Source organism: Spinacia oleracea, chromosome 3 (assembly GCF_020520425.1).
Source record: "Spinacia oleracea cultivar Varoflay chromosome 3, BTI_SOV_V1, whole genome shotgun sequence".
Classification (NCBI taxonomy): Eukaryota; Viridiplantae; Streptophyta; class Magnoliopsida; order Caryophyllales; family Amaranthaceae; genus Spinacia; species Spinacia oleracea.
This window is the reverse complement of record NC_079489.1, coordinates 23,353,368-23,377,126: the sequence shown is the minus strand read 5'-3', so window position 1 is coordinate 23,377,126 and position 23,759 is coordinate 23,353,368. Positions and strand designations below refer to the sequence as shown.

Below are 23,759 nucleotides of genomic sequence, written 5' to 3'. Positions count from 1 at the left end.
TACTGCACCGGGAGGTAGCGCGGAATCGTCTTTTAGGACAGTGGGTGTCCACGACGCAACCATTGTTCTTCGTTCAGTTCATCGAATCAGATAAGTTTGTTCTAATTTTCGCTTTAATCGCAACACAATATCGTATGATAGATGAACTTTCTAAAGCGAGAGACATTCTACAAAAGTAGCTGCAAAAACGTAGTCGGAAGTGGAACAACAAGGTTGCAGTCTACGGGCCTTGCATAAAGTACAACCAGGGGCGTGGCAAAGAAAATGGGGGCCCTGTGCGAACTCGAAAATTGGGCCCTTTTTGAAAATTAAAAGGAAATTTTGATTTAAAAATTCACTTTAATCAATTTTCTTAAAACAATCTCGGGTCTAGATTAACGGGAATAATCTTAACCGTAAGGGCTGGTGTCTCTTTAATTAAATGGACCTTATCGGTTGGCTAAAATGGCATGTGTTTTGTTTTAAATACATACGTACTGAGTCAACATAAAAAATAGTCCAATATATTTATTTATTATGTGTAACTATTTGACTAGAAAGTATAACATCTGGTATAATTGTAATATACATACTCGCTGGGCAAAAATATACGGAGTATTACTAAGTAGGATTTTTTGTCATTTAACACCTTAAAAAAACTAGTTTTTGTAATTTAACACCTTACTTATTTTTTATTGTTTTTAAACACCTTAAAAAACAAAAAAAAAATAGAAATCAACACCACTTGACAATTTTTTTTAGAAAAACATTAGTTTTTAACTATGCTAAACTTCCCTAGGCATGATATGGTGGTAAACAACTTCTTCTACCATCAAATTATGCTTTGGAATTTATAGCATGATTAAAAATCAACGTTTTTTTCTTATGAAAATCGTTAAGCGGTGTTGATTTATAAATTTTTAGATTTTTAAGGTGTTTAAATATAATATAAAATAAGTAAGGTGTTTAATTACAAAAACTAATTTTGTTAAGGTGTTAAATGACAAAAAATCCTACCAAAACATTAAAATCAAAACTTTCAAAAACAAAACAGGATTCGAACTCTGGACTCCTGCAAGGAGTAACACTCTCATTACCACTACTCCATCGATAGCCCATTTGTTATTTTTGTTTCTTAAATAATATATACATATATATGTATATATATATATATATTTTAGGGGCCTTTTTTTGGGGGGCCCTGTGCGGTCGGCCCGCTCGCACCCCCCAAGCGCCGCCCCTGAGTACAACACCATCGATCCAGAGTTTTACAACAACCAAAGAAACTGTTGTTGTACAAGAATTCTTCATGTTTTCTAATACTTTGGCCACTTCTATCAACAACAATAATCAAAATCTTGTTATGTCGGACTAGTAACTAGTTTCTTGCAATCTTGTTACTTAATTAGTTAATCTTGATAGCAACAATTTTGTATTCATACTGATTTTAACTTTAATTTCATCATATCATATGTGAATATAATTATAATTTTGTTCAAGATTCATCTCTTTGTTTACTATCTCCAGTTGCTTTGTTATTAATTTTGCTTAATTTACTGCCCGAAGATTGCATTTTATTTTCATACCCAATTACTGGGTAGCCAGTGAATAAGAAAGATACCTACGAGTTTGGTGTAAATTGTTTTATTGAAATTAAAATGTGAAACCAATTAAAGTAAGAACAAAATACATGATGTTTTAATAAAAAAGAAAATACTAGTGAGAGGAAAATGTATGATTGTTATGATTAAATATTTTTCAAGTTTAAAACTATTTTTTCCACAATGAAATTAAAAGCTCAAAAAGTCCCCACAAAAATATATTCTTAATCCTATATTTTTCCACTATTGAGTGTGTGTTCTATTCATTAATTTCAACTTATCTAACTTTACTTCAACTCATTTGTATTATTTTAGTTGTGAATTGTACTTGTTATGAACTTATCTTATCTTATATTAGCTAAATTTATATTTTTCCTGAAATAGGTGGGAATAAGGTGAACAAAATAAGGACTATTCATAATTCATCTAATCATTTTTTTCGACGAGATGTACTTATTAGAACTGATTTGAATTTTTTTTAATTATAAATTGCATTGCATTTGAATATCCCTTATTTACGAATGAAAAGCTAATTTTCTTTCTCGTACGTAGATAAACTAAAATAGGTCGTAGTAATATGCAAGTCCAAATATGTCAATAGTTTATTTGTGAAAATAACAGAACAATCAAAGCAACTATTAGATGGAAGAATAAAGAGACATAGAGGAATAGGAGTATGACGTACCATTATTAGTGAGGCCATATGCACTTTGAATAAAAAGTTGCACGATTGTGTTTGTAGTAATGCATCTTAACGTTCTAAGTCCATTTGATTCATAAGTCTCCTCTGAATGATGCAAACGTAATAATACATTAGATAAATATTTCCTTTCTTAAATAATAATAATAATAATAATAATAATAATAAAATACTTAGGTTAAAAAAAGGTCTAAGGTTATTATGGTAAATTACATTTTGGTGTCCACTATAAAATGCCTTCATTCACAATTATGTTAATCAAATTGTATTAAAATAAAAAAGTTAATACTCCCTCCGTCCCAGATTAGTTGTTACACTTAACTTTACATAAAATTTTAGGTGATATATGTTTGTTTGGTTATCAATTGTTATTTTATTGAAAAAGTAGATGCGATAGGAATTAGTGAGGTATTTTTTTAATTGAATGAGAGAGGGTGTGTGGACCAAAAAAAAAAAATTTAGTGGGGAAAGAGAGACAATATAATAATTGTGGGGTCATTCCTATTTTAGAAGTGTAACAACAAATCTGGGACGGATGAGGAAAGTGTAACAACTAATCTAGGACGAAAAGAGTAATTAATTCTAAAATTTAGGGAAAGTTTAATGCGAATTTGCAACCTATACTACTTTCCTGAATCCTGAGGGATGCAATCTTATTGAGAAAAAGTCAAAGCAAAATTATTTAGTGATAACAATAATTCGGTAAAAGATGCAAATAATACATTGAATATATCCCTTTATAAGATAGGAAGTAAATATGAATACACTAAAAATGTAGTATATACTTGGAAGTATATGAGTTACCTGTATTTCTTGAATTATACAATTTATAATGCATACGAAGTATTTACTTTTCAAGATTAGTAGAGTAGCAAACAATACCGGTTCTAATTTTGCTTTGATGAAGTTTGTACAATTTCCTTGACTATTGTTTGTAGTGATTATTTGTAAGAACACAATTTTTATGGCACATATCGTGTGCATATAAGACTGGTATAATATATGAGTTACCTGTATTTCTTGCGGATTCTAAAGCAAATTTAGGCGTAGATCGGAAGCCTAAGAAGTCGTAAACACCATTTCCAGGTGTTGTGATGGGGACCCGATTGTCTATCCGATATATGGCTTTACGTTGGCTAGGTAGCCAAACTATATCAGCAAACTCATGTTGGAGCCCAAAATTAGGGGCTTGAACCTAGAGCTGTCAAAACAGGTCATCGGGTCGGGTTTGGGTCGGGTCATCTCGGGTTTCGGGTCATGATCAGGCCGGGTCGTGTCGGGTTAATATTTCATTCGGGTTGAGTTCGGGTTCGGTCGGGTCGATTTAAGGTCGGGTCATATTGGGTTTTTTCCTATCCCGGGTTCAGGTCGGGTTCGAGTCGGTTCACATTTCGGTCAGGTTTGATTTCGGGTTAGGGTCTTATCGGGTCGGGTTTAAGTCGGTTTGTAGCAGATAATTTCGGGTTCGGGTCTTATCGAGTCGGGTTTAAGTCGGTTTGCAACACAGTTATTTTCGGGTTCGGATCTTAGTTTGGATCGGATAATAATCAGATCAAATAGAATTCAGATCGGGTCACTCTCAGGGACGGGTCAAACTCGGGTCTGATAATTAACCTATACATTTTAAGGATTTTATATTCTAAAAATTTTTGTTTAACTTATTTTAGAGTTAAATTTTTCAATATTTAGCAATAAATAATTAAAATAGATATATCAATGAAGTTAATATTTGGTCGTGTCATTGATAACTCGGGTAAATCGAGTAGCGGGTTCTCACAGGTCGGGTCTATAGCAGGTTTCATCGAGTTACAATCGGTTTCGGGTTGACATCGGGTCGGGTATCAAATCGGGTTCGGGTCATTGTTCGGTCAGGTCAGTTCGGTTATCGGTCATTTTCGGGTCGGATGTCGGGTTCGGGTTCGGGTGTTACAACATCGGGTTAAAATCGGTTATCGGTTTTTTCGGGTCGGGTACAGGTCGGGTTTCGGGTTACCTGTTTTACCGTAATTTCGGGTCATGGTCGGTTACGGGTTCGGTCGGTTCAGGTCGGGTTTTCGGGTCGGGTCAGTTTTTGACAGCTCTACTTGAACCCCCAAGTCAAGGTCTTCTCTTGTAACAAACGTCATATTCCGCTTGAACATTGGTTCTAATTTCAAGGTTACCTTCAGAAACAAGTTACGGAGTACTACGTTAATTTTTGTGTACGTGGTTATATAGTTTAGATGCATGGTTGAGTTTAGGGATGGCAATGGGTCAGATCTGGACCGGGTCCGACAGGATCCAGATCCAGACCCGCTTTTTAAGAGGTGGATCCAGATCCGACCCAGATTCGATGGGTCCAAAAAAATCAGATCCAGACCCAGATCCACTGGGTCTAATGGGTCTAATGGGTCTAGGGTCGGATCTGGATCCTAAATGGGTCTAAGCGTATTTCTTTTCCAAAAAAATTTGTCCCTCATTTTTCTCATATTACGTAATTTTTTCTCCCATTTTTTGTATGTAAACGTAACGTTGCTTTAATAAAACCACTAAATATGGAATATTCGTTAATTTTGTTTAGGAAAAAAATCATATTACCCTGTAATACAATAAGTATTTAAAGTTTCTAATATTATTATGTATATGTCACGTCAAACAATTTTTAAATAGTTTAGTATCATAAGAATTGAATAAAGTTTAGCACGTAAAGATTGAATTATATTTAAATTTTAATATTTTTTTAAAAAAAATTTATATAGGGTATGTGGGTCGGATCTGGACCGGATCTGGATCTTTAATTCTTGGACCCAGACCCAGACCCGCCCCTTTGAACAAAGACCCAGATCCGCCCCAAATCCACAGGGTCTAATTTTTTTGGACCCAGACCCTTAAAAATGGACCGAGTCCAACCGGATCTGGATCGGGTCTTGGACCCATTGCCATCCCTAGTTGAGTTGTTCATGCATCTGCATTTATATAATTAATTATATACCTCATTCGTTTAGAATCGACGTAATACTACATACTACCGTACTACGTACCTCTGTTTCAGAAAGATCTTTATAGTTAATATTTGGACAAATATGGATAAATTAGGAGAAATGTGTAAAAAAGTGGGTGGGTGTAAGAAAAAAATGAATAAAATAAGAGAAAGTGAGTGAAAAATTGTAGATATTGTAGGGTAAGAAGGATAGGGTATATAGTAAAATTCATGTCAAAATATAGAATAAGTAAAGTGTAAAGAACATTATAAAACGGATTAAAACAAAAAGTGTAAAGATCTTTTTGAAACGAAGTTAGTATATTATAAATATGATGAATAAAATACTTTTCTGAAAGTTATAGAAAATCAAACAGTTGATACGTACCTGTGATATGACACCAAGAACACCAAGAGAGACCTTTGCTGCATCGAGATCTTTATCATCGAGATTTTTACTTATTCCGATGGTTAAGCCCGCCCAGTAAGGTGCATTTGACAATGCTAGCTTAACTTTGGCTGCTTCGTCTATCAACTGCTTTAGCAACATTCCGCTTTCTACGGTTATTGTTTCTTCAACCAAATTTATGTTTATAATCTTGTTCGATCATTTTCTTTGTGCTTATTATTAGACCGTCTTCTCCATCGGGGCATACCAACTTTGTCGTGCTGTGACCATCAGACCATATTTCATTGCTACCTGTTGGACATCAAATTCTTCTAATTATTCCATACTATTTCATTTTCTAATTTTTTTTTTTTGTATCAACTACTTTTGATCCGACAAGCTTTCATAGTGGATTAAATGTACTATGTGCTTTCATATATAGTGGATTAAATGTACTATGGGTTAATTAATTTTGTTGATTGCATGATAATGATGTACTCATATATAACCTTTAAAACTAAATATATCAATTTAGAAAAGTGTTCAATAAGTTCTACTCTGATTTAAATCTTGAAAGATGATAATTAGACCGTGACAAAAATGTGTGTACTCAATTGTATCTACACAATTTGGTTAGAAATTGAGAATGGAGACTTTACCACAAAAACTCTCATAGTGGGACCTTTATAATTCAAACTTATTATTCGTCACCTAACTTTCGTACTTAACACATACTCTGTTAAAGATGGCTGTGGCCGGTCCGGCCCGATCCGGCACGAAAAAAGCACGGCCCGGCACGAGCACGCAAAAAGCACGGCCCGACACGGGCACGAAGTCGTGGGTCGTGGCCCGGGCCTGGGCCTTAATTATTTGGAAAAGGCACGGCACGACAAAGCACGTTGAATTTAGTCAAATTAGCTTTAGGCACGACGGGCCGGCCCGACCCGATACGAAAGCACGTGGGCCTGGTGTGGACCCGACCCGGTTAGGCCCGCGGCCCGTGGGCTTGGCACGAAGCCCGGCACAGCCCGGCCCACAGCCATCTTTAACTCCGTATACTCAGTAGTATTAAACTTGAGTCAAACTTAATATTCGCGTAACTCAGCTCGTTTTCTTAATTACATCATATCTATTCTAATAAACTTTAAACTTTTCAAGATATTTTCCTACGTTATACTTATATAACCTTTCTAGTCAACCTTACAAAACTAAATTTATATAGGTTGTTGCCCAATAATTTTATCATCAACAAAAACAATTAATCAATAATCTTCGTACCTTTTCCATTTTTTTTAGTTGTTTTTATTTTGATTAAATATGTTTGTTAACACACTAATATTTACACCTTTTGTTTTTTCCGTTTCATAATATATTATCTTTTACATTGTGCTTTGAACATGAAAATTTACTATCTTACCATTCTTACCCCACAACATTTAGGAGACGTTTTGTTCGCACAAAGGTATGGATTTGAAATCAGGAATATATGGAATCAAAGTGGTATAAGAATGAAATTTGATTCCTAATACCATGTGTTTGGTTATATTGGAGAATGAATATATTTATCTTATTTGACACCTAAAGGTTTGGTATGAGCCATTTCCACCTTCCCCCTCTCATACCTTGTGGGTTTGAGGTATGCGTTTAGAAAGTTGTCGAAAATTTCTAAACCAAACAAAGGTATGAGTTTTGCCCATTCCAAACTCATATATCATACCAAAAATCAGCGAACCAAACGCCCCCTTAAAAATTTTCACTCAAATTTTCTTATTTTATTCATTTTTTTTTTACATTTACCATATTTTTACACATTTCTCTTACTTTATCCACATTTCATCATATTCATCCGCCTTTTTACACACTCTTTCTCATTTTTCTTAATATTCGTGCAAATAATAAGACCATTATAAAACAGAGGTAGTATTAGTTAAAACAGCGCGTCTCCTGTGAGACCAGTCACACCATCAACTTGATGGTGTGACGAGCGCGAAACCAATAGCGTACCTCCCCTAAAACTATATAAAAAAAAGTAACAGATCTAAACTATAGAAGTAACATACCTAAACTAAAAAAGTACCTCCTCTAAAATTATATAAAAAAAGTAACATGTCTAAACTATAGAAGTAACATACCTAAACTAAAAATGTACCTCCCCTAAAACTATTCCGTATAAAAAAAAGTAACATGTCTAAACTATAGAAATAACATACCTAAACTAAAAAAGTACCTCATCTAAAATTATATAAAAAAAAGTAACATGTCTAAACTAAAAAAAAAAAATACCTCCTCTAAAATAATTAAAAAAAAAAAGTAATATGTCTAAACTATAGAAGTAACATACCTAAACTAAGAAGGTATCTCCCCTAAAACTACTCCGTATAAAAAAAAGTAACATATATAAACTATAGAAGTAACATAACTAAACTAAAAAAGTACTTCCTCTAAAATTATAAAACAAAAGTAACATGTCTAAACTATAGAAGTAACATACCTAAACTAAGAAGGTTTCTCCCCTAAAACTATTCCGTATAAAAAAAAGTAACATGTATAAACTATAGAAGTAACATACCTAAACAAAAAAAAGTACCTCCTCTAAAATTAAAAAAAAAAAAGTAACATGTCTAAACTATAGAAGTAACATACCTAAATTCGCAAGTGTGAACTGATCTCACCATCAGTTGATGGTGAGGACAGTCTCATATAAGAATTTGGGTAGTTCAAATTGTAAAGTTGAAATGTGAAACTATATATGAGATGAATCTAACAAGATCCATTTATTTTTATTTTCATCTGAATTGTTTCAAATTATTTTATTTTAGCTTACTTTCTCTAAATAATAATATCATTTTTTTCCTGTGTCTGAAAGTGACTAAACTAACTCAATATTTTGTTTGAAATTTTATGAGTACGTATCCTTTAGACTTATTGTATCTAATACTTTATCCGATTCAAAATAGTTGCAACACTTTATTTTTTGCACTATTCAATATTCACATAACTCTAATTTGTTTATTTTTGATGATCTATACTTTAGGAAAAACATATTCATCTGGGATCGTGTTAGATTCGTCTTAATGTATATTTTACGAAAATTAATTTTTTAACAATTTTACTTATCGGTAATTAAATAGATTAATTGTTCTATATGTGCATCGACAAACATGAAAAACAAAGTGTTGCAACTAAAAAGAATTGCGGGAAGTACTTCGTAATTAAATGATACTTCGTATAAATTAAAATAAATTGAACGAACCAACCCTCCCGTATCTCTTGCTTTCTTTTCCTTTTAATATATCGAAAATGATGACATGATATGCTTATGTGTCATGATTTAAATCGAAAATTAAAATATTTAACTTATACGGAGTATAACCTATCATACATGTTACAAAAAAAAGGTAGAAAATCTTAATAAGCTAATTTATTAATTTCCTTATGTATATCAACTACCTTATTTACATATTTTCATAGTAAAAATATTGCAGTGGTAGTAAAAATATTCTGATGACGCATAACCTACGTAACGCCTATATGTATCAATTAAACTCCGACACATAAAATTGCGACCTTTATCGTCACCCTTAATATATGTATACGAAATATATAGAATCATTCAAGTAAAAAGCAGTACGTCCAACACTAAGAATATTTGTTGTAGTATAACTTTCCAAAAGGTCTTGCGCGCACAAGGTGTACAATAAATTTATTGTACACCAAGATAACTTTTATGCAGTTTTTCGTAACTTTAACCTATTTTTCTGTAACTTTTATATTATAAAATTAAAAAGTTGATAGATAAACATTTTAAAGGGTTAAATGATTAATTTATACATTATTAGTGATTTTGAAGAAATAATTTTTATTGGAATGAAAAATTTTATCATTAAAAAATAGATAACTTTTACATATATAAACGTAACTTTTAAGTATTTTGAATCAACTTTTACTTCGGTGTACAATATTTATTATACACCCATTGTAAATAAGAATTTGTGATAACTTTTAGGGAATGCAGAATTTAGGGAAGGAAAATTATTGTATTAAGTTGATCTCAGCTGATTACAATATATATAGTAGCAAATAGTCTAGAACCTTCTTGAGGTTGTTAGTACAAGCTCCTTGTATTAAGGGAGTTGGTTATAACTGCTGCCACATCAGCATGCTTACTCAGCAATAGTTTGTTGTATTAATGCTGCTGATACAATGAACTAATCGAGCATAAACCACTACAAAAATTTGTATCTTTAACGACAACCTAATTACGACGGGTCAAAAATCCCGTCGCAAAAGCCTTTTGCGACGGGGATAACAACCAAACAATGACGGGAATAACCGTCGCAAATGTCTTTTACGACGGGTTTACGACGGATTTACGACGGGATTTCTATTAACGACATCCCCCTTTTATGACGGGTTCGCGACAGGAAATCCCGTCGTTAATCAACGATTATTGGCCTTTCGCGACGGGATTTCCCGTCGTTAATAGTACAATTTTTTTTAGTGAACTAAGGCTTAAGCAAGTAATCTAACAATGTAATTATGTAAAAAGTAAAACAAATGGCCAGGATTTAAGAAACTTAAGTGTATGTGTATGTATTATTAAGGTTGACTTTTGGAAAGAGGTAGTATTATGCATGCATGGTTGACTTTATTTTGTATGTACTCGTAAAATTAAATAGACGATACAGTATATGTTGGAGTTTGTTCCTCCAAAAAGGAATGCTTCAAAAGAATGAAAAATCAATTGTCTCACATTGATAAAAAAAACCCACATACTACCTTCTTTATATATTCCACTACCCTTTAATGATTTGTTAGAAGACTAGAGAGGTGGGACTAGTAACCACACACGCGAGCGCGCGCCGGGCCGGGCCGGGCTCGGGCGAGGGCGAATGGCGCGGCGCGTTCGCGGGTGTGGGTGGGGCTCCTTTTTATTAACCGTTATTATTTTTGGTCGTGTAATCTTTGCAAGATTGACGTAACGGTTAATTGATTTCTTTGACGATTTGATTTCCGTCAAAGATATTATTCCGATTGATTGCTTCAGTTACAGAATCAATCAAGGACTAATTGATTGGGTTTCCGTTTTTAGCTTAACCGTTTTGGCTATAAAACTTGACCTTCTCTTCCAGAAAAATACACAGAAAAATAATCTCTTCCTCTTCTCCGAAATGAAAACACAAAACCACCATTGTTCTGGGCATTGCTTAAGAGTGTTCTCAATCTAGTTCTTCGTCGTACACCGAAGGATTGGAGTCGTGTATCCCTGGGGTCGGTTGCTACGAGTCCGCGTGTACTTAGCGGGGCAAATTCGACTTTAGGGCAGTGATTGGTGTCACGCCACGACATTGTTACAGATAAGTTTGTTCTAATTATTGTTCTTATTAGTCATAGTTCCTACAATCTAAAGTCGAATTTTTTTTTATTCGTGAATTATGGCTGATCATATTCCTACTGCTGTACCCATTTCCTCATCCCTGCTTTCCCATGCTTTCATTCCTGATATGTCGAAAATGCAACATTTTGATGGGAAAAACTATAGGATGTGGTCTGATAACATGGAATTTTTCTTGGGTCAGATTGGGGTAGATTATACTCTTCTTGTTGATGTAGCCCCTGTTAATTCTATTAGGGATTTCGATAAGGATAATAAGACCTGTCGTGGTATGTTGTTGCATTATATGACTACTTCCCTTTACATGATTCATAGTAAGTCAAAGAATGCAAAGGATATTTGGGATGCTTTGAAATCTAAGTATGGTACTGATGATTTTGGGACTAAGAAGTATGCTTGTTCTCGTTGGTTAAATTTTCGTATGACTGATCATAAACCTGTTTTAGATCAAGTACATGAGTATGAGAATCTATGTGCTGATATTATTGCTGAAGGAATGAAGTTTTGTGATCAGTTTCAAGCCAATTGTCTTCTTGAAAAGCTACCTCCTTCCTGGCAGAATTATGTTCACTCCATGAAGCATAAACAGAAGGATTTCACCCTCCAGGAGTTGGTTTCTGGGATCAAGATAGAAGAGCAGAATCGCATCCAAACCAAAGGGAAATCTCAGGATCATTCCTCTTCTACTGCTAACCTTGTTGAATCTAAAAATGCAGGTTATAATAAAGGTTCGAAAGGCAAAGGTTCTAATCAACTTCATGGGACTAGACAAGCCAACAACAACTTCAAGGGAAATAGGCAATTCAAGGGAAACTGCTTCACTTGTGGTAAGTTCGGGCATATTGCAAAAGATTGCAGACAAGGGCATGGACCGAACAACAAAGCAAAGGAGAATAAAGCTCAAGCCAATCTTGTTGAAGATGAAATCATTGCTGCTGTGGTGTCGGAAGTGAACTTGGTGAGCAACGTAACAGAATGGGTGCTTGATACCGGTGCAACTCGTCATATTTGTTCTAGCAAGGAGATGTTCAAGGAGTACGAAAAAGTTTATGAAGGAGAATGTGTCTTCATGGGCAACTCAAGCACTGTGAGTGTTCTTGGCAAAGGAAAGGTTTTTCTGAAATTAACTTCCGGAAAAACCATTGCTTTGCAAAATGTCTTACATGTACCTGATATTCGCAGAAACCTCATTTCTGGTGCATTATTGAACAAAGCTGGCATCAAATTAACTTTTGAATCTGATAAACTTGTACTCACCAGAAATGGGGATTTTGTGGGAAAGGGATTTTGTAATGGGGGTTTGTTTGTGCTTGATGTTGTTTCTGATAATAAAACTCCTACTGCTTCTGTTTATATTGCTGAGTCTGTTTCTTTATGGCATTCTAGACTAGGTCATGTGAATGTTGCATCTATTAAACGACTTAAACAACTTAGTTTAATTCCTGACTTTAGCAGTACTTCTTTCGATAAGTGTGAAGTATGTGTGGAGGCTAAACACCCTAAGAAAGCGTTTAACAAAAGTGTGTCTCGTACCTCTTCTTTACTTGAGTTAGTTCATAGTGACTTAGGTGACTTTAAGAATTCAATGAGTAGAGGAGGAAAGCATTACTATATTACTTTTGTTGATGATTTTTCCCGATTTACTAAGGTTTATTTGTTGAGTACTAAAGATGAGGCTGAGGAAAAGTTTCTTATCTATAAGGCTGAAGTTGAAAACCAATTAAACCTTAAGATTAAAAGGCTGAGATCAGATAGAGGTGGAGAGTATGATAGCAATCCCCTTAAGAAATTTTGCGAAACTAATGGTATTATTCATGAGATTACAGCTCCTTATACCCCCGAACAAAATGGAATAGCTGAGCGGAAAAATAGAACCCTTAAGGATATGATGAATGCTATGCTTATTAGTTCGGGTATGCCTACTAACATGTGGGGTGAGGCCATTCTTTCTGCTTGCTATGTGCTTAATCGTGTTACCCATAAAAAACTAGATAAAACCCCTTTTGAGCTATGGAGAGGTTTTAAGCCAAACTTGAGTTACCTTAAAGTGTGGGGGTGTTTAGGAAAAATAGGACTTCCTGATTTCCAAAGGAGTAAGATTGGGCCTAAGACTGTTGATGGGATTTTTATTGGTTATGCTTCTAACAGTGCTGCATATAGACTCATTCTTAAGGATGCATCTGGTTTTGGTCCAATTCGTGAGTCGAGGGATGTTGATTTTTTTGAGCATATTTTTCCTATGAAATTGAATGTGCAAGCAAGTTTACCTGTTCCATGTCCATCTTCTTCTGTTGTGCATCATGACATTGCATCATCTAATGTAGAACCTAGAAGGAGTAAGAGAGCTAGAACTGAGTCTAGTTTTGGTCCTGATTTCATAACTGCATTTCTTATAGAGAATGAGTTTCTGAATGAGCATGAGATAGATGCATTTATTTTAAAAGAAAATCCCAGGACCTATGGGGAGGCTATGAGGTCTGTTGACTCTAGCTTTTGGTTAGAGGCCATAAATAGTGAGATAGAGTCTATCATGAGTAACAATACTTGGGTTTTGACTGAACTTCCTAGGGGTTGTAAAGCTTTAGGAAGTAAGTGGATTTTTACAAAGAAAGAGGATACTAATGGAAATTTGATCAAGTTTAAAGCTAGATTAGTAGTTGGTGGTCATCATCAAAAGAAAGGTCTAGATTTCTTTGATACCTATTCTCCTGTGACAAAGGTTGCTACCATTAGAGCTTTAATTGCACTTGCATCTATTCATGACCTTATTGTGCATCAAATGGATGTGAAAACTGCCTTTTTGAATGGTGATTTGAAAGAGGAGATTTACATGAAGCAACCAGAGGGATGTATTGCTCCTGGACAGGAAAACAAGGTATGTAAGCTCATTAGATCGTTATACGGTCTAAAACAAGCACCTAAGCAATGGTATGACAAGTTTCATCAAACTATTATTTCTGATGGTTTTTGTGTTAATGATTCTGATGCTTGTGTGTATTCTAAACTTGACAAGTCTGGTTGTGTTATCATATGTCTATATGTGGATGATATGTTAATTTTTGGAACCAATATAGATGTTGTTAATGCAACCAAGGCCTTCTTAAATTCTTGTTTTGAAATGAAGGATTTGGGAGAGGCGGATGTTATCCTTGGCATAAAAATTATTAGAACTTCATATGGGCTGTCTTTAAATCAATCTCATTATGTTGAGAAAATCTTAAAGAAATATAATCAATTTGATTGTACACCTGCGAAAACCCCATATGATTCTAATATTACTTTGAAGAAAAATAAAGGTGATAGTGTGTCTCAAGAACAATATGCCAAGATCATTGGAAGTGTGATGTTTTTAATGAATTATACTAGACCAGATATTACATATGCTGTTAGTAGATTGAGTAGGTATACTCATAGTCCTAATCGTGATCATTGGAATGCTTTAATAAGACTATTGAGGTACTTGAAAGGCACTATCAATTGGGGTTTGCACTATCATAGGACACCTTGTGTTTTAGAAGGATATTGCGATGCTAATTGGGTGTCAGATAATGATGAGATTCATTCTACTAGTGGCTATGTTTTCACTCTTGCTAGTGGTGCTATTTCATGGAAATCATCTAAACAAACTTGTATTGCTAAATCTACAATGGAATCTGAGTTTATTGCTTTAGAATTGGCAGGTCAAGAAGCCGAGTGGCTAAGGAGCCGGCTAGCTGACATACCATTGTGGGGGAAGCCAGCTCCATCAGTGTCCATGCATTGTGACTCACAAGCTGCAATTGGGGTAGCGAACAATCAGTCCTATAATGGAAAAAGGAGGCACATTCGCGTGAGGCGTGCAATTGTTAGAGATCTAATCAGAAATAATGTGATATCACTTGAGTATGTAAAGTCGGAGAGGAATATTGCAGATCCTCTCACCAAAGGCCTTTGTAAGAAAAATTGTGCATGAGTCAGCACAAGGAATGGGTTTAAAGCCTATTGAGGAGTGAATTGTGATGGATACCCATCTTGGAGAAATCTAAGTTCAATGGGTCAAACTAAGTCACAAAAGAACTCGCGTTTTGTATACTACTGCCATTCATATTAATAAAGTGATGTAGTATTTTGTTTTACTGTCAAATGTGTAAGGATGAGCCAAAGCTCTTAATAAGTTCATAGCCTATTGAGGTGGTTTATGACAGTATAAACCTGATGAACTTACCTATGTGAATATGGGGGCTACGCCCAACCCCCTATGAGGTCCCTTGGCTTAGGACCTCTAGAGCGTTCATGAAATACCAGGAACACTGACTATTAAAGTTCGCGAGAACACTACTTGTTTTGAGAAAAGTTTGGTGAGCTGTTGTGTTACTACAATCCCCATGCAAGGTTCAAGGATAAATCCACCTTATATGGCTGTATGACATACTAGTATGCACTAGGTATCAATTTAAGTCCACAAGACATTGATACTTGTAAAACTAAGTATCCCTTGCCCAGAACATCTTTCATTACCAAAGCCGTTCTTCTTTGAATCATGTGGGGGAATGTTGGAGTTTGTTCCTCCAAAAAGGAATGCTTCAAAAGAATGAAAAACCAATTGTCCCACATTGATAAAAAACCCACATACTACCTTCTTTATATATTCCACTATCCTTTAATGATTTTTTAGAAGACTAGAGAGGTGGGACTAGTAACCACACACGCGCGCGCGCGTCGGGCCGGGCCGGGCTCGGGCGAGGGCTCGGGCTCGGGCGAGGGCGAGTGGCGCGGCGCGTTCGCGGGTGTGGGTGGGGCTCCTTTTTATTAACCGTTATTATTTTTGGTCGTGTAATCTTTGCAAGATTGACGTAACGGTTAATTGATTTCTTTGACGATTTGATTTCCGTCAAAGATATTATTCCGATTGATTGCTTCAGTTACGGAATCAATCAAGGACTAATTGATTGGGTTTCCGTTTTTAGCTTAACCGTTTTGGCTATAAAACTTGACCTTCCCTTCCAGAAAAATACATAGAAAAATAATCTCTTCCTCTTCTCCGAAATGAACACACAAAACCACCATTGTTCTGGACATTGCTTAAGAGTGTTCTCAATCTAGTTCTTCGTCGTACACCGAAGGATTGGAGTCGTGTATCCCTGGGGGTCGGTTGCTACGAGTCCGCGTGTACTTAGCGGGGCAAATTCGACTTTAGGGCAGTGATTGGTGTCACGCCACGACATTGTTACAGATAAGCTTGTTCTAATTATTGTTCTTATTAGTCATAGTTCCTACCGTATAGAGTATAGACAATACCTTGATTTTTCTCTTCATCTTGGTTGCATCTCTAACATAGGAGATAAGCTGAGGTTCATTTTCAGGGTACACAACGTTGCCAACGTGGCAAGTGCTGCGATCAGGGAATGAGCCAACAGCGTTGGTGATGATGCAATTGGAGTTTCCGGAAAAGCATTTGATAGGCTCTTCCGGAGGACCACAATTAACAACATCACAATTTAGGATCAAATAGCTAACAACAGCTACCCAAATTGGCCACCCAAAGAGACTGCACGACATCGGAGAATGAAATAACTTCATACTAGTAGTACTCTATTCAAAGATATGGACACTATTCAACTTTGTACTACTTTGTAGTAGTACGTTGCAGTCTATATATAATTATGAACATATCATTGTTATGACGTTTTAATTATGTTACGTGTAAGTATGATTAGCTAATATTTTATTCTTAATTAATTCAGGGAGTTTAGTAGACTTCTCAATCAAGAATAATGCAAGTATTTAACTAGATTTTTAACATAATCACATTATTAAGAAAATGATCGCATACCACTCCATTTGAGTTCTCATTTCATTATGCTCAGTTCATGCTACGTACTCCATCCGTATTTATTTAAGAGATACACTTGGTCGGGCACGGGTATTAAGAAAAAGAATTGAATGAAATAAAATAATAAAACAAGTGGGGTTGGGTAGATATTTTAATAAGTAAAACAAGTGGGGACCATGTCATTTTAGGGGATGGAGGGTGGAGGTGGGGTGTAAATAGATTATTTAATTAGATGGTGGGGTTGATAAGTTACTAAAAATGGCAAGTGTATCTCTTAAATAAATACGGCCGAAAAAGGCAAGTGTATCCCTTAAATAAATATAGAGGGAATAATTTGATACATAATATCAAATTCAAGTGTATCCATATTGTTAATGACCAATTTGTTAATAAATAGTTTTATCTTAATAAATAGTTTTATCTTAATGACCAACTAGTTCGTTAATGACCAAATTTGAAGTTGAGGATAAATATGAAGGAAATAATGCCATTGGTCCAAGTTTGCATTTAATGCATTTAATGCTAAGTCTAATAAATGCGGTTCAGTATTTATTAACAAGTTAATAATTAAATGCGATCAAGTGATCTGAATGCCTGGTTAAAGGCCGCTTCAGTTCGAGTGGAATTAATAATATTAATCCACAACTTACTCTTGACTGAACCCGTAGGGGCACACAAATAGTGCGTGAACGGATCAAGTATTTAAGTGAATATAATATTCATTAAGTACTCTATTTATGGTCATTCGGAAATGAAGGATCTTGGTTCAGACGGAGCTAAAATCATCACAAGGCAAAGAAAGGGTATTGCCGGAAATGAAGATAGCTACTCATATTCTCAATTAATCCAGTCATCTTGAGAACATGTGGACCTACGAGTTCGTGTTCTTGAGTTTGGTGTCAAGAATTTGCCGATGAGTTTCAAATCTTTCGACTCGAGCAAGATTTTAGAATATTTTCTTAAACTCACTGATGATCGTAAAAGCATCTGAGTTGATGAACGTTTTATGTAGATCTGCACTCACGATAGAAAGCATTAGACATTTTACATCCTTAGCTTGTTGGCATCAATCCAACGATTGAGGGCTGCCTGAGCGACCCCGTTGCCAGCGGCTTCGGGCATCGCCTCATCTAGGACATACTCCTTTTCTTCCTACATTAGAACTATTTGCAAGTTCCGTTGCCAGTCAAGGAAGGTTTTCCGGTTCAACTTCTCTTTCTCGAGAATTGACCGAATGTTGAATGAATTGTTGTTTTCCATAATTAAAACTACAATTGAAAAGGATAAACAAATCAATAACCATTCATACATGCTCTTAATAAATTTAAATTAAAGCAAACATGCATAATTCAAAATTATAAGCATTTTATTCATGTTTTATGTGTCCGTCAGGTGTGAATATAATGAATCCAAAATCCTTAAAATCATTAAAGAACTAAGCATGCTTTGGCTTGTCTTAATTATAAAATATTTTAGGTAAGCAAATCCTTTGCCAATGTCTAGAAACTACTCTTGGTTGATAGGTACTGAAGGAAATATGTCCTTCACCCAAAATGCATTAAGTGTAATACCAAGGTTCAGATTAATTGCGAACAATTAATTCAGTGAGATCAAGTGATCGGAACAGCTAGCTGGCGCAATGCTTCCGATCAGTGAGTTCTAATGGATATTGAACTCACAACTTACTCTTGACTGAACCTACAAGGTCACACCAATGACACGTAACAGATCACCGGATTAAATGAATCGGAAATTCATTTAATAGCTTTTCGGGATTTAAGTTGGAAACGTATTATACGATACGACCTTTGTCGGAATCGTATATCGTATCACGAATATTCGTAAGCTGGGCGACACGAATAAATCGTATCGTACGACGGTGATTCGTCGTATACAAAACGATAAATAAATATATCGGAAATATATTTAATCGCGAATACAAGGAGCGGCCCACGAGCCGAGTGCACGAAGCACTCGAGGCCCATGGGCGCGCACATAGGCGAGCAAGCAAAGCACGGCAGCAGCGAGGCCCATGAGGCGCGAGGGCTGTGCGCGTGCATGCGGGCCGAGACCACGACACAACAGTAAGCGGCCCACGGCTCTTCGCTGTGTGTGTCCGTGTGACTTGGCGTGCAAGGCTTGCTAGCCGGCCTTGCCTCTTGGCTTGGTCGGTTAGTAAGGTTATGTAAATAACCTTACAACCTAATTTCCAACTTAGCACAATTCATATTACTCAAACCCTAGAGACACAGAGAACCCTAACTCTCTTTGTGCCTCCAAAGTGAGTTCTTCCCAAAAGCAAAGTATCTTGATCAATTGTCTAAGCTACGATAATCAAGACGGATTTGATCGTGTCGGTGAACCAAGTAGAGGAACGACAAGGGGAGTTCTTTGTTCGTATTCATTGACAGATTATTGTGGAAAACACGCTTCGATTGTAAGTTTGCTTAATCTGTGTTTTATACATGTTTCTTGGCTTTGGGTTGTTCCGCACATGTTATTATGTTTAACTGTATTCCCCTACAGTGGTATCATGAGCCTTATGTATTCAAAGCATGAATTAGCATGATTATTATTGTTTTTGCATCTGTCGAAAAATTTGGGATTTTTGTTAATTTTTTGGAATTTTTACGAATTATTGGATGAATTGCGTAATAATCAGGTCCGAAATAAAAAATGCTCGTTTTTTCGAGTTTTAAAACTCTAATTTGATTGAAAACGATTTTCTAAGATCAACTCATGAGAACGGAATTGCAAAAACAGGCCTCGAAGTATCGGTTTTTGGGGGTTTTTGTTAATTTTTCATTATAAATTAAAAGTGTTGGACAGTAATTCAATTAAAAGGTCGACTTAAACTACTTGGAATTGCTTGAAATTGTGACACAATGTTGCTGGGTACATGCTTGATCTATGGTAAAAGTTTCCGATTTTTCCGATAAGTATAAACCCTAATTTTGCCTTTCCCCAATTCGTAAAATTTGAAACCCTAATTGAATTTTAATTAATTTTGGTTTAATAATTCGGTTAATTGGGAAAGGGGATATAATTTCATGGGTCAGTGACTAATTTTAAAAATTACTGGATTAAAATTTTGAATGGCTTCGTTAATTTTAATCGCACTTAAACCAAATTATTAAAAATCTAAAATTTAATTGTTAAAGAACGATTTAAAGCTTCGGATTTTATTAATTAAAAGTTCAAACTTTAATGTTGATTCGTTCGTTCATAAAAGTTTTAATATTGTTAGCCCTTGATTTATTAATTTTACGAAATTGGATTGTCGTAAAAGTTTATTAAATCGTTAAAAATCGTTGTTTTTCGAAAATAAAAATCATAACTTTTTGAAAAATAAAATTAATGCAAGTTCGTGAATTAAATTTAATTTTAATTAAGTTGGTCCATATTACGAACCAAAGGCACGAACATGAGCATGGTGGACGTATGGCTCGTCGAGCCATACGAGGCCATTGTGCTTGGACCGAGCCGCATGCGACACGGGCAGCAGCAGGTACGCTGCGTGCCTCGTGCGCGCTGGGCGAGGAAGGGGCATGCGACATTGCTTGCGGGGCTGCGACGAAGCAAGGCGCGAGCCATGCGACGTCCAACACACACACGACGCACAACACGCACGCATGGGCAGCAAAGCTGCGGGGACGCTATGCGCGCGCGGGGCTTGGGGTGTGCGAGCCTTGCTCGTGCGCTCTTGGGCTTACGCAAGGCATGGGGCTGGGCGCAAGCCTAGCCCGACTACGTAATCGAACTTTTTTCGTTGAAAATTGTTTATTTCGTTGGGCTTCGTATATTTGCATTAATTTGGGCTAACGGAATATTTAATTTAATATTTTATTTTCTTGGGCATGGGCCGCGAGTTTTAATTTAATATTTCATAATTAATTATCCGGAATAATTATTGGTTTGCGTGGGAGCCACTAAATGAAATTAAAATGAAATAATTATTTTAATTATTTTCGTAGGTCGCATTTGTTAGGTTATGATACATATGATATTACATAAATCATGCGGAAACAACCATTAACCCAGGATTACATATTATTTACACATAATCATATAGCATAATTTAGATGCATACTCTTTGTTGCGTGCCCTCCCTAGCTGCGCCCGAACCGAACAAGAACAAGTCTTTAGGACTCCAAGTGTCGTCCCTCCGTAGATAGTCCACAGCACGTCCGGATCCGCCTTAAGATTGACCAACTAGAATCGCCCTTAAGGTACTAGAAAATTTCGGCACTTTTATGAGCAAGATGTGTGTTTTAATTTTCTCTCAAAAAACTCACTTTTGAATACTTTGAAACTCGTTATAAATTGTGAGCCCTAGCCTCATATTTATAGGGGTATGGAAAGGGAATCGAAATCCTATTCAGATACAAATTAATTAAACCTAGAATCCTACAAGAACTCTAATTTAATTAATTTATCAAACAGAATTAGGAATTTAATCATTAACCGAACTCTGCATGTTTTAGGAAACGTGCACAAACACAAACACTTGCACACACACGCACGGCAGCCACGATGGGCCCCCATGCGTGCGCGCGAGCAGCAGCCCACGCAGCGCCCGCGCGCGCTGCGCGCTGCGCGTGCTGTGCGCGCTGCGCAGCCTGCTGGGCCTGGCCTTGCGCTGGGCCTGGCGTGGCTGTTTGTGCGGCGCGCTTGGCTTGCTGGGCGATGGCCTGGCTTCGTGCTGGGCCTCGTCCGGCAGGCCTCGTCCGATGCTTATTCGTACGATGCGCTTCCGATTAAATTTTCCGTTTCCGGAATTCATTTCCGATACGAACAATATTTAATATTTCCGATTCCAGAATTAATTTCCGTTTCGAACAAATATTTAATATTTCCGTTTCCGGAATTATTTTCCGATTCCGGTAATATTTCCGATTCTGACAATATTTCCGTTTCCGGCAATATTTCCGATTCTGGCAATATTTCCATTTCCGATAATATTTTCCGATACGTACCATGTTTCCGTTTCCGGCAACATCTACGACTTGGATAATATTTATATTTCCGATACGATCCATATTTCCGTTTCCGGCAATATCATCGTTTCCGGAGTATTCATTTCTTTCCTGTGACGATCTTAGCTCCCACTGAAACCAAGATCCGTCGGTTCCGAATATTCATAGATGGAGTATTTAATGCCATTAAATACTTGATCCGTTTACGTACTATTTGTGTGACCCTACGGGTTCAGTCAAGAGTAAGCTGTGGATTAATATCATTAATTCCACTTGAACTGAAGCGGCCTCTAGCTAGGCATTCAGCTCACTTGATCTCACTGAATTATTAACTTGTTAATTAATACTGAACCGCATTTATTAGACTTAACATAGAATGCATACTTGGACCAAGGGCATTATTTCCTTCAGTCTCCCACTTGTCCTTAGGGACAAGTGTGCATTTCCTAATTCCTTTGTCGCTCGATGCCTTCTCTTGAACATAAGGTAAGAGTTGTCATCCTTATTACGTCCAGAGGTGTTCCTCGGTTTCAGAGTTCAACTGATCAAATAAACAGATAATCATAGCCTATGATTCATCCGAGCACGGCCATGCATTTCACAGTTTCTAGCTCTCCGAGTGGCCTTGTACAACTTTTAAGCATCTCATCCCGATTTATGGGAGGACAATCCCAATCTTGCGATCTTGAGATTAGACTTCGTTTGATAGGTGATTACCTGAGCGTTGCCTTTATAGCCTCCTTTTACGGTGCGACGGTTGGTCAACGTCAAAGCAACCAGTTCTCAAACAAGTAATCTCAAATCACTCAGGTATTGAGGATTTAGTGTCTAATAATTTAATGAAATTTACTCATGACAGATTTTCATCTCTTACAGTAAAGTTTCATAGGTCTTGTCCGATACTAGTCTTCCCAAAGTAAGTATCTATGCAAATGATTATGACATTGCCATGTCCACATAGTTCAAGAAACAGAACTACTAGTCATCTTGCATTCTAATCGTCTAACGTTTTCTATGCGTCCAATTTTATAGAAAACTCCGATTAGGGACCATTTTCAACCTTTGACATTCAAGTTCACTTGATAGACATTTCTTAGTCACAGGACTGGTCCTGACAGTCTATCTTGAATATATCATCAAATTGAAGGGTCTCATCATTTAATAAACCACAAATTAAATGGAAAAATGAATTCATTTCATTTATTGTGAATGATTAACCAATAATGTTTTACAAAGATTTAAACTCTAAAACTTTAAAACATTAAACAGAGACATCAAAGCCATTTTCCAATATGCTTGATTCCCATAGCTGCAGTGTGCGAGTTGTGCTTCGCCTGCGGCAGAGGTTTAGTTAATGGATCTGATATGTTGTCATCAGTTCCAATTTTGCTTATCTCGACTTCTTTTCTTTCAACGAACTCTCGTAGAAGGTGAAATCTACGAAGTACATGCTTGACTCTCTGGTGGTGTCTAGGCTCTTTTGCCTGTGCAATAGCTCCGTTATTATCACAATACAGGGCTATTGGTCCTTTAATGGAGGGGACTACACCAAGTTCTCCTATGAACTTCCTTAGCCATATAGCTTCCTTTGCTGCTTCATGTGCAGCAATGTACTCCGCTTCAGTTGTAGAATCCGCAATGGTGCTTTGCTTAGCACTTTTCCAGCTTACTGCTCCTCCGTTGAGGCAGAAGACAAACCCAGACTGTGATCTAAAATCATCTTTGTCGGTTTGGAAACTTGCGTCCGTATAGCCTTTAACAATTAATTCATCATCTCCACCATAGACCAGGAAGTCATCTTTGTGCCTTTTCAGGTACTTCAGAATGTTCTTGGCAGCAGTCCAATGCGCCTCTCCTGGGTCTGACTGGTATCTGCTCGTAGCACTGAGTGCGTACGCAACATCCGGGCGTGTACATATCATAGCATACATTATTGAACCAATCAATGA

General features: G+C 36.3%; 1 pseudogene; it reads right to left on the bottom strand.

Annotated features, from left to right (window-relative positions):
• Window positions 1-1,474: 1,474 nt before the first annotated feature.
• Window positions 1,475-16,560, bottom strand: LOC110778658 (L-gulonolactone oxidase 5-like; annotated as a pseudogene).
• Between the last annotated feature and the right edge of the window lie 7,199 nt (window positions 16,561-23,759).